This window comes from Haemorhous mexicanus, chromosome 3 (genome assembly GCF_027477595.1).
Source record: "Haemorhous mexicanus isolate bHaeMex1 chromosome 3, bHaeMex1.pri, whole genome shotgun sequence".
NCBI lineage: Eukaryota > Metazoa > Chordata > Aves > Passeriformes > Fringillidae > Haemorhous > Haemorhous mexicanus.
In genome coordinates, this window is record NC_082343.1 from 65,271,579 (window position 1) to 65,284,827 (window position 13,249).

Sequence of the window (13,249 nt, forward strand, 5' to 3'; positions counted from 1 at the left end):
TTTTCTCTTATAACTGGTTTTAAGCCTTTTAAAAAAATATTTCATGCCATCCATTGCTTTCAGGTTTAAGCAAACCTAGTTATTTCAAACTTTTTTCACAGCTCATGTTGTCCAAGCATCTACATTTTGAAACCTGAAGATCCTTCCTCAGTTTACTTATGTTTTTCTTACAGTGGGGTGCACAAATCAGGACTGACTGGGACAACTGCCATACAGTCTTCTGTTCATTACCTGAAATGATCCAGTAGGTTTTGGGGTTTTGTATGTTTGGTTGGTTTTTTTTTCTTGTTTTTGTTGTTCTTGTTTTGGGCCATTTGGGTTTGCTTTCCAATTTCTTGTTTCAACAGCATCACACAAATGCTTAATAATCAGCTCTTTATTTTTTGTTTTGACACTAACTGTAGCCTAGCCTAGTCCATATTTTATTTGAAGATTGATTCTTACCCACAGGAGTTCCTTTGCACTTGTCTGTACTGAATTTCGCCTTCTTGATTTGAAGGCACTTCTCAAGATTTTTTTGACCTCTAATCCTATATTCACAAGTGCTTGTACCCTTCCCAGTCTAGTTTAATCTTAAATTTTTTACACATGTTCTCTCTTTTATCCTCATTGTTGTTAATAAAAATAATGAAGAGAATTATTTCCCTAGCTGACGTTCCAGTGGGATCCCATCTGAAATGTCCCATCTGCTTTATAACTACATTTCAAAGAGAATTTTAAACAGTTCTGCACTCCACCTATGCTGACTGCATCTGGACAGTACTTTCCTGAACGTCTTACAAACCTTTTATAATGTCAAAATCTTGCTAAAATAAAGACAAATGCTATTTGTTGCATTCCACTTAATCAATGTCTGTAACCATCAGAATACCTTTATCAAAATGTTATCATGTCTTTGGGAACATACTAAGTTTACAGGTAGAAAATGAAGGATATTGTTTAGCGAAGTGCTAGGCTGGGAGGAAAATCCCCCCCTCCATTCAAATACAAAGATTGTGGAAAAAAGGATGGATGTATGGTTTGCTGCAGGTATGGTTTGTTGTTTGCTTGCCCAATTTTCTTTTTTTGTTACTCTTGGTCTCTGATAACAGAAAATGCCCGTGTTGGATCAAGTGCCTCACTGTTGTCAACCCATGTCACTTAAGGGACTTTGCTCATACTCATTTGTCCTGCTTTGCATTTGTCCAGCTTTGCTTCTGTACTTTCCTAGAACATTTTTTTTCAAGCAACCTGTGAAACATTATTAGTAGGCTGCAGGCATGGGCACTCTGCTTTGCAGATGTGGGGCAAAAGCTTGTCTTCAGGGCTGTTTTCAGAGAGCTAAACCAATGTGCTAAGAAAAAGATTTCTTTGACAGAAATGATTGTGTGTGAGCACGAGGGAAAGATGTGTGCTGAATACCTCTGTGCACGGTGGCTTTGCCCTGCTGTACAGAGCAAGCACAGAGTGTTAGTAAGCCAGATTGCCAAGTTACAAACAAAGAAAGGTCATAGAGACATTTCTGTGTTCAGCTCACTATAGAAGGTCCCATGTGTGTAACCAAATGATGGCAGGGCAGCGAGTACGACCATGACCTCACTGGAGACATACAATGGCTTCTTACAGGCAACAACAAGCTTTGCAAGGTAGGTGGAGGGAGGTAATAGAAAGTGAACTCCAATACAAAAGGATTTCATCAATTTGTTTGCAGCAAGGTTTCTTCATGGCAGCTGCTTCTCAGCACTGCAAACCCTGTGGTGTCCAGACTGTGCTGAAAGCTCCCTGTGGACTCTGAGCTAGTTTCTTAAAGCATGCAGCAGGCTGCCCTTTCTGCAGGCATTTTATACTGGCTGTGCCTGAAAGGTCACTAAAATGTCATACAACTGATACATTCCTGGCAGCCATAACATCAGATGAATAAAACAAGGCTCATTAGCTGAATCAGTACAGAGGTGTCCATCCTTGGCCTCATACATCAAACCCTTTTTTTGACTACTCTATCATATATTCATCTTACATGTCCCTGTTATCACAAGAGGCTCATGTTGTGTTTCACTTTAGTAAAAGCACACATGAACATACAAACATAATACAATTCCTTTTGTGGTGGGTTGACCCTGGATGAACACCAGTTGTCCACCAAAGCCACCCTGCTGCTCCCCTCCTCAGCTGAACATGAGAGAGAAAACGTAACAAAAGGTTCATGGGTCCACGTAGAGACAGGGAGAGATCACTCAGCAATTACCATCACAGGCAAGATAGCGTTGAATTATTACCAAAGAAAAGCAGTATAATGAGAAATAGAGGCAAATATTAAACTTTCTTCCCAGGTTTAACTCCTGATTCTCTGCCTTCTCCACCCCAGTGACATCGGGGAATGAGGAATGGAGGTTGTGGTCAGTTCATCACAAGTCTCTCTGCAGCTCCTTCCTCCACAGGGGGAGATCTCCTTATTTGCTTCCTCTGCTCCAATGTGGGGTCCCTCCTATAGGAGACAGTCCTCCACAAACTTCTCCAATGTGAATTCTTCCCATGGGCTATAATTCTTCATTAACTGCTCCAATGGGTCCCTTCCTTGGGGTGCAGTCCTTCAGCAACAGCCTGCTCCAGTGGGGGTCTCCTGTGGGGTCACGAGTCCTGCCAGCAAACCTGCTCTGGTGTGGGGTCCTCTCTCCACGGGGCCACAGATCCTTGCAGGAGCCTGCTCCAGCACAGGCTTCCCACAGGATCACAGCCTCCTTTGGGCACCCACCTGCTCTGCCCTGCGGTCCTCCATGGCTGGGGTGGATCTCTGCTGCCCCATGGACCTCCCTGGGCTGCAGGGGCACAGCTGCCTCACCACGCTCTGCACCAGGGGCTGCAGGGGGATCTCTGCTCCAGCACCCCCTGGAGCAGCTCCTCCTCCTCCTTTGTTGGTCTTGGGGTCTGCAGAGCTGTTGCTCTCACTCCCATCCCACTCTTCAGCTGAAGCTGTTGTGCAGTTTTTTTCCCTTTTTTTTAATATGGAATTCCACAGGCACTACCCCTGTCACTGATAGGCTGAGCCTTGGCCAGCAGTGGGTCCCTCTTGGATCTGGCTGGCATTGGCTCTATCAGAAGCCATAGGTTAAACTTCTAGTAGCTCTTCAACAAACAGACCCCTGTGGCCCCTCAAAACCTGGCCATGCAAACTCACCTTTGAAATATTGTGAGCTGAAATTTTTATTTTCCTAGCTGGACTTGAATAGGATAATAGCAGTGCTACTTATCTGTAAAATGGGTTATAAACAATTCAGATTATTTTCTTCTTTTACTTGTGTTAAGGGTCTTGTCAGACATTTGATTGTTACAAGTGTAACACAGGACATATGGCTCAAAGTAGGGACATATTTTTTATCAATAATTACCCACAGGAATGTGAAGTTTTAACCTCTGCTCATGGTCAGAGTCCCCACTGTTTCTGCAGTACATCAGGACAGGATGAGAGCCATAAATGGGTTTCTCATTTTCCATTTCTGGAAGTCTGTGGTATATAGAAGGACCACTAAAATGCGATGCACAAAAAAGACCCCAGTGCCTGGCATTATGATAGTCCTTAAATACATCTACTAAAATAATATAAAAAAACCAAGAATTGCCCATGATAAAGATGATACAGTTTAAAAAAAATGTTAATGACCATGGATGTGCATGTGCATGCCATGACTGGACATATTTCCTGTGTGGTATAGCAGAGAGACAACACGTGGTGCTCATATCCTACACCTGACCTGCGAGGTCTTAAATTTATCTGCAATTTCTCCAGAGGCCAAAGACTTGGCTCCCTGGACTCAGGCTTTCAAAGTGCCACAATTGAGCTCCACTGCCACAGCAAGGCACATCACTGCAGGTGTAGTTGGAAGGAAGGAGAAATGGCAAACACGCTTCAGCTAATAACATTACTGAAAGCAGTGCTGGTGCAGAAGTGAGCATGTGAGGCAAAATAGAGCTGTGCACAAATAGCAGTAGCTAAAAACTGGCCAAATTGAGTAAAAAAAAAATAAATGGAGGGGAGTAAAATTAAGTTTCATTTTAATACCTTGGAAATGACATGTGGGGCAAAAAATATAAAAAACCATATGGGGACACCTTTGCTCTTGCAGTTTTGCCAGTATTCTGCTACCCAACTCTCCTTTTGGTGAAGACACTTCCAAACAATTCAGTGCTGCTGCCTTTTTATGCTGTGAGCATGGTCTGGTGGCTGTTCCACAAAATAGCACACAGGAGGAGATTTGCTTGAATGTGATCTCCATAAAGTTTGTTTACAATTATAATCAAACATTATTGGTCTTTGTGCTGAGTACACGGTGATTTAGGCTCTCAAACCACAGTAGAGCCAAACACCAGGGAAACATGGGGAAGGAGACATCTGCCAGCACATGAGGCTGTGCCCTTTCTGCTGTCACAGGAGGATTCAGAAATGGCATAAGGACTTGGACATGAGGTCCAGTTCTTGTGGTGCAATGAGCAGCATTTCTGCCAAGCAGTCAGTAATGAAGGGCCTGTGAGTGCTCTCAGCTCAGCCATTTGCAAGGTGAATATAAAACCTCAGATTTTGAAACTGTAACCTCATGGCATTTGTGAGCTCTACAATGGCCACTGGAGCTGCAAAGAGAAGCCCTTACACAAATTTTGATGGAGTTTCTCAGCTCAGAGTTTGTTCCACTGCCACTATTTTCATGCTGTTTACTTGTATAATAATCAAAATTATTCAGTAATTTTTTGCTTCACAGGGCCTTGTCCTCCACTTTTTTCCCCTCTTATTGTGCTTCATGTAAGGCAGCATGTGCTGTCTCTCTTTCTGCTGATCCCCTGGCTGAGTCTTTTATCAGCTCTTCTGAGATAAGAGGTTAGGGTGGGGAGGTACTCAGGTTTGTGAAGTCTAATAAACACAATCTGGTGTTTCTGCCCTCACAGAAATACAAGCAGAGATCTCTGCCTCTTGCTCCCTATAATTATGGAGCAACAGGTATGCAGATATTGCTTTCCAGGTGAATTCAGCTCATCGTTGTACCCAGCAGAAAAATACCAAGATGAATGGTGCTGTGGGTCCAGAAATTAGACAAGTCACAATTTCTCTCAGATTCCCAGGTGGAGAAGGCATCTGCTCGGTGGCAGGTTCTTGGATCATGACATGAGGAAGACCAAGCTCTGCAGGGCAGGGCTGGCCAACAGGGGGAACCATGCTGAGAGGATGGGAACCAAGGTGCTTGCTGAGCAGAAAGGAGCCAGGATGAAAGTAGTCAAGAATAACCAAGCAAGGGCTGGGAGGCATGAGCAAGTCTTCTGTAGCTGAAGGCAGAAACTGGAACCAGGGATAAGGCAGGCAGGAATAAGGACCAAAGGGCAGGCAGAAACAACTGGAGCATAGCTGCAGCAATGAGAAGTACTGGACTGAAATGGCCAGCACTGCCTTTTATACCTGACAAATACAGCAAGCCACCTGTCAGCCTGTACAACTGGAAATAGGGCTGCTGCCTGACCTCTGCAAGGCTTTGCAAGGATTGTCTCCAGACTTGCAGTGGGGCTTGTCTGATGCTTAGTAAAGAAAGAATCAGTAAAAGACCTCCACTCGGCTAGGAGAGAAAGAGAACAACAATAAGCTAAGAGAACAATAATAGTCTGAACAATATATTATTTTTCTAAACTGGATAGACCTGAGCGTTGCTGGATAATAGTCATTTGCTTTCAAATTTTCACCCCTAAGTGGTGAGCAAAAAAAAAATATAGCCCAGCAATATAGATTTTGACAGACAAATCATTCTAAGAATTAAATGTGTGGTAGACTGAATTATTGTAGAAGTTATCAAATGAGTCGTTAGGAAAAATTGTTCTTAGCCAGATCACTGCTAGGGGTGAGCAATAAAGAGAAGAAAAAGGAAAAAAGAAGGAAAAAGAAAATGCCTGGGGCAGTGGCCTCCAAGTGTGACTGCCACACTAATAAATTAGAAAAAGAGTCATTAGTAGGTGCAACAAAGGGGAGAATTAAGGCCCAAATCTATGAAAGTTAACAATCCAATGCTAATGAAGACCTATCTAGAAATTTGAAAGGAGAAGCAATAAGGAAAACTTTAACAGGAGTCATGCTGATAAAAATAATTTTGTACAAAGCTATGTTCATGGCATGTAGGAAACTGCAAGGAGCTCACACTGACTGTCTCAGCAGGAAGGACACTAAGGCTGTGGGCAGGTGTCCTTCTCAGGGCCACTGGAAATAATTAATTAGTCTGGTCAACCCACAGCAGCCCATCACCATTCCTCTCAAAGACTCTGCTATCTGTCAGCCTGGAGTGAGCTTGGATGGCCAGGACCTGCCGTTCCCCCACTAATCTTGGCTGAAACCCGAAGAAGGCCAGGGTCCCTAAGCCAGCTGCCCTCAAAGGGTGGGACACCAGGGTGGGAAAGGGGGCCAGCAGCCTCACATGGCCACTTGCAGGCTGTTCCTCTTCAGAATGCAAGCTGCCTCTCCTCCTCCTCAGGGGATGAGGGAGGAGATGCTCCCCATTGGAGGGTGTCCTTTCAAAGACAGCCCTCCACGTTTGGTGCAAAGTTTCTGCAGGAAAGGACTGATGCTGAAATGGAGTCTTTCACCAGCACCAGAACAAAACAGGCCTGAAAGCATTTTGCAAGCAATTTTCAGTTTGTGGAGAGTTTCAGATTTTGCTAATTTTTTCTTGATTTTGAATATGGGCTTTGTCTATTTTTCAATGTCTAAACATTTCCATGTCCAGGAAGACCACGCCCTATTCAGCTGCATCAACATCCTGATCATTGCTTCAAACAATCTGTAGTCTTTGTTATCAGAATCATCAGTAGTTACTACCTCATTTCTGCTACTGGCTCGACACAACTGCCTGGGACAATGTTTCGTGGTCTGAATGCCTCTGTGTTCCTCCCCTGAAATAAATAAATAACGACGAGTAATATTTTCCCAATGGTTTGGTATGAAACGTATCTTCCTTCAAAAAAACAGATGTTAGCAGTTCATTCACTGTTGACATGGGCAGATCTTTTCCAACACTTCTGCAATGTCATTCTTGAATAGGTAAAAATTGTGTGGTCTATAGTTAAAAACAAAATTATGTAAGGTAAGTATATTTCCCTGGCTGTTACAATGCATTGGTTTTATTAAACAGTATTGCATTGTGATGAGCTGCTGGAATGGCAATGTTACTTCCTTCAAGCTTTACGTTGTGCTATTTAGACATTTTTAAACTTGGGGTTGACAATCCCCACAGGAGGTGGTGATGGATGCAAGGGGAGTGGCAGGGAAGACAAGAGAGGGAGAAAAGAAATTATCAAAGATGAAGCCAGCAACACCACCATTTTCCCTTGCGTGATTTTATTCATATATTTGTCTCATACCACAACCATGTCTCCTAGGGATTCCTTGAACATCAACTTCATTAGTTACGAAGGCAGCAATCCATAACCAATTTTCTTTTCATGTCAAGCTTGTTCATGTATAAACCCAGCCCTTTTGTTGGAAACATTTGCGATTAATCCCACAAACAAAGAAAATGCAAATCATACAGACTACCCTAAGCAACCCTTCTGACTCAAGGCCCTGACCACCATCTATTATACACTAAAATGAATTGAAATTCCCACTTTGAGTCTAACCTAATTTTCTAGTGATAATAGGCATGGATTCCCAGAAGCATTCTATGCATCTAGATAGTAACATCCTAATTTCCCTTCCTGGTAAATGTTTTAAATAAGACTTTAGCACCAAAGGAAATTAACCTTTAAATTAATTGTAATTATAAAATGCCATCACTGATTTTGTCTTCAGACTAATTACTTGCCATTATTTAAACAAACTGCACCTCCTCAGAGCTTTTAAGTTTGTTTCTCTCTGCAGTGCTGTGCCAAATGATCACAGAGCAGGCTGTGTAATGTCTGCCAAGCCCTGTGACACCTTGGACTGCTCAGCTCCATTTGCATCTCAAACGCAGCCTCTTTCACTTGTCATATCTCCCTGCCATAAACTTGCTCCCCTGTGCTTCAGCCTCGCACTCTGCAGCTCAGACGTTTTCAGCCTGCGCCTCGGAAGCAGCGAGCGCACCTTAGGGGACAACGATTGCCTGTGCTCTGTGCCGAGGAGAACACCAGCCTTCTGCTCCGTGAGGGGCCCCCTCCCAGACAGGACATGACTGGAAATAACAACACAGGAACCAGCTATTGATATGTGCAAAAGATTGATGTTGTACAGGCATGTCAGGGAATTTCCTAAATGTTCCTGGTGGCACCATGGCTCTCCAAGGCAGCTGTCCTTAGGATGACAAACATGAAGTAGCACCTTAGGATTTCAAAGGCTTCTCTCCCTCCACACTTCTATCAGCATCCTGACAGCCAAGGCATCCCATTTTCCTCCCTCTGGTTTACTTAGATCATGTAGCAGTCACCACACTAAATGAAACAAGTAAATGGAAAAAGCTTCTAATTGAGCTGCAGGCTGTAAATTGAAGAGCACAGCTGAGCAAAAACAAGCTGAAGTCTCAAAATTGTAGCGTATTCCTTGCATTCCCATTCACAATGACCTGTTCAACAATTTGGAGAACAACTGTGTTTTAAAAATTGGCTTTTATTTGTTCCTGTTATTATTTGTTGCTGGGCTGCCTCTGCTGGCTGTCTAGCCTGTCCCTAGCACCAACCAAACAAGATAGACCAGAGACTCCCCCTGGCATAAGAGAGGTGTCTACCACAGATAGGGCAGGTTGCTCTTTGGGGTTACATCCCTGCCTCCACTGACTGTGGTGGAAATCTTGATTGCTAATTTAAGCTGCAGGCCTGCTTATATGTGGCTGTAGGAGTGTGAGATGGAGGCCACCTGTGACAGCATGGAAAAGGTGAAGGTGCGTTCTGGTGTTTTCCAGAAAAAGACTCAGGACACACTACACTAACAAAGTGTATAGCTGAGTTATCGGATCTCGTTTTCTCAGGAGGCTGTGTTATAAAACCTTTCTCGGTTCAAACATAGTTGGACACTTTCAGGAAGAAAAGACCACTGTGGGAAACTAAATACAGCTAGACCTCTTGTGGTTAAGGAAGCCCATGAACAGCAAATTACTGTCAAGGATTTCTGGGAACCACAAACTTGGGATGGGAAACAAAGAAGCAGAATTAATACTCGAATGTTTGTTACCAGTTTCTCTTTCTCTTTGTTTTAGAGATTTTTTTAAGCAGGAATGGAAGCTGAGGTATTATTTCTCTGTAATGTCTCGCTAAGCAGATTGTGACAAGCATTTGGCACAGAAAAAAAGCAAAACCTGAGCATATTCTGCACTTCAATAGTGCCTTTCATCCCAGAAACTCAAAGTTAGGAAACGACATGCCTGTGAGTTTGTCCCTGTAATTATTTCCCATTTTAAATATGGGAAACAGAAGTATGGAGACATTAAACAATCTGCCCAAAGGTGGAAGGTTGCCTATAACATGGATAAAAAGAAAATGTTCTTCTGTCTATCCCATGTGCATGTCAAAATTTCACATCTCTCACATATAATGAATTTAATACTGTCTTTCAAAAGAAAATCTTTGTCATTGCATTTTGTACTTCCCAGGTCAGAGTGGATCCCAGAGTGGAATATTGTTTGGCACCAAGTTGATTGGCACATAATGCTGTATTGCTCACCAGAAGATATTTCCTGTCTAGGGTATTGCTGTCTTGCTGAACATTTTCAGTAATTCAAATGCAGTCTTTAATCCAAATTTTTATTGGAGAGGGGATGAGTGAAAGAATTTTAAAGGGTTATATAGAGCTTCACTTCTGTGCCAGGACATCCCCAATAGCAGGGTTCCCGGGAATATGCAGCAAAAATCTTCTAGAAAAAAGTTGTCATTTCTTTTGCTTTGCAGTTGAACTGGAAACAATGCCAGGAGAAAAGAAGAAAGTGTATGTGCAGGTTGGATCCCTGCTAGCATCAGATGGTGCAAAGGTTGTACCTCATGGTACACAAGGGAACATTCAGAGGGGCCATGTTTGTTCTCTGATTGCCTTGCCATTGCCTAATAGTAGGTAAACGCTATTTCTGCTCCCTCTCTGGGTCAGCAAGAGAGCCTTCTAGGTTAGGATTTTACACTGAGACACAGACTAAATTAGAGATTTTCTCTTAGCTGGGGTTATTCCTAGCCAAAGCTGTCCCTCTAATAACAAGCAAGTCTCCTTACTCTCAACGGAACCTGTGAGTGCAGAATTCCCATTTCAGTAACCTAGGTTTCTTTCTTAATTGCTAGAGACAAAAAGCCCTGGGAGGATGCTGCTTAACTGCTTATATTCCAGTGTTCCCCACAAAATGTCTATACAGTTAATGAAGTTTTCAGAAATACGTTGAATTTTCTTTTAGTAAGGCAGTAGCAGCTTATAGCAGGGAGCCAAATTGCTAGTGAGCAAATGCACATTAAAGGAACATTTCGATGTTATTAAAAATAATGTGCATCCTCTGAAAAATGCAGGCCTAACATGATTTTGGGAGGCAAATGAGGAGCTCCAATAACTTTACAGTCATTGAATGCCTCCAAGTAATGGTTGTTGCTGACATTTTCATGTTTTATTTTTAATTGCTGCAGCTAATAATGCTGATGAGCTAAGAATGGCTTAGGCATTCCAATGGCAGTGGTGAAGAGGAGAGTGTGGAGTTGGCAGCAATGCTGCTGGGGACTCTCACTCCCCTGTCTTTCCCAGAAAAAGACCTGAGGCACTCCAACCTTCAGAGTTCCACCTTCCTCTGCAGTCACAGGGAAAATGTTTGGGAGTGGTAAACCTCCACTGAGGGACACAGCCATGGAAAAGCTGCTCTTGTCTGCCCCTTGGGAAGACACAAGTGCTGCAGTTTGACTCTGGTGTACCCGGTGGGTACCAGAGCACTTCTGGGGTCGTACCAGGAGACAAAGCAACTTCGCCTTTAATCCTTGGTGCAGGATTAACCCAAAGTAGATTGTTCTCATGAAAGGTAGCACAGACTTGAGCTTTGATTTAGGGGGCCTGTGGCTGGATTTATTTGGTGTGTGAGTAATTAAAACCTCTAGACTTGCTGATTCGGTCCTAGTTATGACCATGATTTTATCACTGTATTGTTCCATTCCTAATCCTTTAGTGAAATTAGAGCAGGTTAATCTTAGTGAAATGTTTGCTTAATTCTACCCCAATTCATTTTTTCTCTTAATAAAATCTGCATAAAGAATGGAGAAATAGTAATTCTTTCGGCTTGTTCCAATTACTTTGAGAGCAAAGCTAATTCAGCTGAAGCAGCTTAAGAGCAACTTGACTGTGTTTTTGCAGTTGAGGCTCTGTGCCAACAGGAGATGAGAAATGTTCCATACTCCAGAGCAGTGTCAATATCTTCATCTGGTTAAAATCTGGAACATGCCCAGGTTTGGTTCTTGGACGTTGCATGGCTTTTTCTCCAGTCTTATGCCTTGCTGCTCAGTTCTGCCAGGTTCAGTGTTTCTGCCTCTTTTGCTTCTCTGTTGGACTGCTGTTGTTCCCATGGCCCATTAGCAAAGCAGAAGGAATGGAATTGAGTGTATGGGTGCTCACTTTGTCCATCATGAAAAGCAAAAGACTTTTTCTGTTGGTTCTGCCTCATCAGAAAGGACTTGTGGCTAAATGACTCTTTGGTATCACCCAACACGTTTGTCCTTACAAATACTAAATAACATGACATCCATAGGGGATACACTTCTCAGACAAGCCTGATAGATGCATGTGTTGCCAAAAGGGATGGAAAAAGCGAGAAAATGTATCTAAGAAAATAAAAGAATTTTAAATTAAACCTGAGCAGGAAGTATTTGTATAGACTGCAGGCCCTGGCTGTCACAGTGAACACTTGGTACATGGCAGCATGGATGTCTGAGCAAGGAGAGAACTAGAATCATTCTTACTTGCTACTTCATGAGGCCTCTCCATAGAAACTAAAGCTGTCTTCATTTTATGATACTTTGAGGGGCCAGATCCAATCTGAGCAATATTGCACTGTTGGCACAACTCAGCCACAGAAGTTCCCTTTCCCTTTTTGGCCAGCTAAGCTTCCAAACCTCAGCAGAGGGGAAGCTGCAGCACCTGAGCTTGTGCTGGCTTCATTGAACAGGGTGGGGATTCACCCTGGTGCCTCAGAGAGGTGCTGGCAGATGGGTGAGGTGCTCTTTGACTGGATGAGGAGACCTGGCTGGGGTGTACAAAGTAATAATGAAATCTAAGTGACAAAAGTAATGACAAAATAGTCAAGGTGATGGCAAGAAAATGTTCAAAGAAACATGACAATCTGTGGTTGCTGAACAACAGGGAGCTCTTGGTGCAGAGAGAAGAAAACAATACCATATTGGCCGTGGCATTCCTGCCAGGAATGCTGCTTTATGAACCATGGGAGAAATCCCCCAAACGTGCTCTGACTTCTGTGCTTGATTGGTGAGCCAAGTCTCAAGTCTTCTTCTTGCTTTTTACCTATATCATGCCCTAAAGCACTACAGAACAGTGAAAAAAATATTTAAGCCCTTAGAAGAGAGGGCAGGACAGTATTGAATGGGATTTCATTTTGGGGGACAAGGAATAACTCTCCTACTCTGTGGATAATGAATGCACTTAATGGGAAAGCAGGAGAAAATACATATGACTGGGTACTTCTTTAAACAGAAAACTCTATTTGTGACATACTCCTGCTCCACACAGCTTCCCAAAGCCTTTGTACTCTTTATACTTTCCTCACTTCCACAGAAACACAAAGACAACCGAATTGAGCATAGTCGAAACGACCTCCAAAGTGTGGTGGTTTGATTTCAGCATTAAATCTCCCCTTGATGGTTCGCAGTGACACTGTATTGCCAATAGATTACAGGGTTGTAGCTATTTTCCAAGCAGGAGAACACACAGAGGAACCCCCGCCAGCCCTAGCAGCGCTCTCAATCAAATAAAAACCCTTTAGCTTCCTGTTGCAGAGCTCTCCCTAGGATTCATGTATATTTTATCAAAGTTACGTGCAGTTCTGATACTTGTTTCTAAAGTGCTTTAGTATGAATCCCGATATACTGAAATGCTGCAGTGGACCTTTTTAAAAAAAATCCAGGTTAAAGTAGAGAAAAAAAATGAAATGGCTTGACTCTACAAAATGCAACAAGAGCAAATTTTGCTCAACAGGCTTCTATTGATATAAATAAGCAGAAGAAACACAAATCTACATCTATATGAAATCATTTCACTTCATGTAAGCCACCCTGGGAGCAGCAGGAACAAAGAGGAACAAAGAGGAGCTCT

At 42.9% G+C, this 13,249-nt stretch overlaps 1 protein-coding gene across 1 annotated transcript in view; it reads right to left on the bottom strand.

Annotated features, from left to right (window-relative positions):
* Positions 1 to 13,249, bottom strand: part of NKAIN2 (sodium/potassium transporting ATPase interacting 2) — a 516,822-nt gene that overhangs the window by 11,544 nt on the left and 492,029 nt on the right. The gene's annotated exons all lie outside the window — the stretch shown is intronic.